Source organism: Bison bison, unplaced genomic scaffold (assembly GCF_000754665.1).
Source record: "Bison bison bison isolate TAMUID 2011002044 unplaced genomic scaffold, Bison_UMD1.0 scf7180017864219, whole genome shotgun sequence".
Classification (NCBI taxonomy): Eukaryota; Metazoa; Chordata; class Mammalia; order Artiodactyla; family Bovidae; genus Bison; species Bison bison.
This window is the reverse complement of record NW_011494791.1, coordinates 75,788-79,078: the sequence shown is the minus strand read 5'-3', so window position 1 is coordinate 79,078 and position 3,291 is coordinate 75,788. Positions and strand designations below refer to the sequence as shown.

The 3,291-nt window shown below is 40.4% G+C and overlaps 1 pseudogene; it reads left to right on the top strand.

Moving 5' to 3' along the window:
* Positions 1–632: 632 nt before the first annotated feature.
* Positions 633–1,548, top strand: LOC104992614 (annotated as a pseudogene).
* The last annotated feature ends 1,743 nt before the right edge of the window (positions 1,549–3,291 follow it).

Below are 3,291 nucleotides of genomic sequence, written 5' to 3'. Positions count from 1 at the left end.
CCACCTGCCAATGCAGCAGATGTTGGTTTGATCTGTGGGTCAGGAAGATCTTCTGGAGGAGGAAATAGCAACCCACTCTAGTATTCTTGCCTGGGAAATTGCAGGGACAAAGGAGCCTGACAATCTATAGTCCATGGGGTCACAAAAATAGAGTTGGACATGATTTAGCAACTAAATAATATTTAAAAATGACTAGATCATGCATTATTCAGAAGAAGCAAATATTTTAAAATTAAAGATCACAAGAAACATTGAATTATTTGGAAGCATACAATTACTCAAGAGTTTCTCACATGCAGTGCAGAAGATATCAATATGATGCCATGATATGAATCATGGTTTTAAATATTTTCAAGCTAATAAGATATTCATAACTTAATAAAATTCAATAGATTGGATCTTCGAAATATTCATAATGTTAGATCATCTATTTAATTTGCCACACTTGAATATTCTCTTTAGTAGATTTCAAATTTGATTTAATAGACCTAGAAACATGAGTTCAAGAAATTCTTCCAGGAAATCTCATCCAAGGGATGCTTTTGCCATCTATTGACAGTCCTAGAAAATAATTCCTTAATTTCTAGCCAAGGCCATTTTTCTTCCATATAGATGACTTTCCAAACTCATACATGGCTAACGGAAATTTCACCCAAGTAACTGAGTTTATTCTCACAGGAATTTCAGAATGTTCAGACCTCCAGATCCCACTCTTCTTTGTCTTCCTGGTCATCTATGGACTGACCCTGACAGAAAACCTAAGCATCATCACCCTCACCAGTGTGTGCCCTCGACTTCAGACCCCCATATAGTTCTTCCTCAGGCACTTGGCTATCATCAGTCTTAGCAATTCAACTATCATTGCCCCTAAAATGCTGATCAACTTTTTAGTAAAAAAGCATACCACCTCCTTCTATGAATGTGTCACCCAACTGGTAGGGTTCTTGATTTTCATTGTAGCTGAGGTGCTCATATTAGCTGTGATGGCCTATCACTATGCAGCCATTTGTAACCCCTGCTCTACACAGTGGTGGTATCTCAGCATACCTGCCTTCTCATTTCCCTCATATACCTCTATAGCTTTTCCAGAGCTGTTGTAGTTTCATGTTGTATATTTTCTGTGTTTTAATGTTCTTCCCATGTAATCAATCATTTTACTGTGATACTGTCCTTTTGTTAGCATTGTCTTGCTCTGATACTTCATTTCCAGAAACAGTAGTAGTCATATCTGCATCTACAAACTTGATGTTTTCCATAACTGTAGTTGTAGCATCTTATTTCAACATCATTTTGTCCATTTAAAGGATACATTCATCAGAAGAAAGGAAAAGAGCCTTCTCCGCCTGTGCTTCACATATGACAGCTGTGTCAGTCTTCTATGGAACTCTGCTTTTCATGTATTTACAGCCTTGAAATAACCATTCACTGGATACTGATAAAATGGCCTCCGTGTTTTATACACTGGTGACCCACATGCTGAATCCCATGATCTACAGCCTGAGGAACAAGGACGTGAAGGCTGCCTTGAGGAAATTTCTGACAAATTAGTGATGCAATGTTAAAACTCTATAGATCACTGAAGAGATGGTGAAGACAGGATGCCATTGTGTGGCATATAGTCTGAAAAACATTCAGTTCAGTTCAGTCGCTCAGTCGTGTCCGACTCTTTGCAACCCCATGAATTTCAGCACACCAGGCCTCCCTGTCCATCACCAACTCCCGGAGTTTATTCAAACTCACGTCCATCGAGTCCGTGATGCCATCCAACCATCTCATCCTCTGTCGTCCCCTTCTGCTCCTTCCCCCAATCCCTCTCAGCATCAGAGTCTTTTCCAATGAGTCAGCTCTTTGCATGAGGTGGCCAGAGTACTTGGAGTTTCAGCTTTAGCATCATTCCTTCCAAAGAAACCACAGGGCTGATCTCCTTCACAAAGAACTGGTTGTATCTCCTTGCAGTCCAAGGGACTCTCAAGAGTCTTCTACAACACCACAGTTCAAAAGCATCAATTCTTTGGCACTCAGCTTTCTTCACAGTCCAACTCTCACATCCATACATGACTACTGGAAAAACCATAGCCTTAACTAGACGGACCTTTGTTGGCAAAGTAATATCTCTGCTTTTGACTATGCTCTCTAGGTTGGTCATAATTTTCTTCCAAGGAGTAAGCGTCTTTTAATTTCATGGCTGCAGTCACCATCTGCAGTGATTTTGGAGCCCCCCCAAAATAAAGTCTGACACTGTTCCCACTGTTTCACCAACTATTTCTCATGAAGTTATGGGACCAGATGCCATGATCTTAGTTTTCTGAATGTTGAGCTTTAAGCCAACTTTTTCACTCTCCACTTTCATCAGGAGGCTTTTTAGTTCCTCTTCACTTTCTGCCATAAGGGTGGTGTTATCTGCATATCTGAGGTTATTGATATTTCTCCTGGCAATCTTGATTCCAGCTTATGCTTCTTCCAGGCCAGCGTTTCTCATGATGTACTCTGCATAGAATTTAAATAAGCAGGGTGACTATATACAGCCTTGATGTACTCCTTTTCCTATTTGGAACCAGTCTATTGTTCCATGTCCAGTTCTAACTGTTGCTTCCTGACTTACATATAGGTTTCTCAAGAGGCAGGTCAGATGGTCTGGTATTCCCATCTCTTTCACAATTTTCCACAGTTTATTGTGATCCACACAGTCAAAGGCTTTATCATAGTCAATAAAGCAGAAATAAATGTTTTTCTGGAACTCTCTTGCTTTTTTGATGATCCAGTGGATGTTGGCAATTTGGTCTCTGGTTCCTTTGCCTTTCCTAAAGCCAGCTTGAACATCTGGAAGTTAACGGTTCAAGCTGAAGCCTGGCTTGGAAAAACTTGAGCGTTACTTTACTAGCATGTGAGATGAGTGCAACTGTGCGGTAGTTTGAGCATTCTTTGGCATTGCCTTTCTTTGGGATTGGAATGAAACTGACCTTCCAGTCCTGTGGCCACTGCTGAGTTTTCCAAATTTGCTGGCATATTGAGTGCAGCACTTTCACAGCATCATCTTTCAGGATTTGAAATAGCTCAACTGGAATGCCATCACCTTCACTAGCTTTGTTCGTAGTGATACTTTCTAAGGCCAACTTGATTTCACATTCCAGGATGTCTGGCTCTAGGTGAGTGATCACACCATCGTGATTATCTGGGTCGTGAAGATCTTTTTTTGTACAGTTCTTCTATGTATTTTTGCCACTTCTTAATATATTTTGCTTCTGTTAGGTTCATACCATTTCTTTCCTTTATCGAGCCCACCTTTGGTAT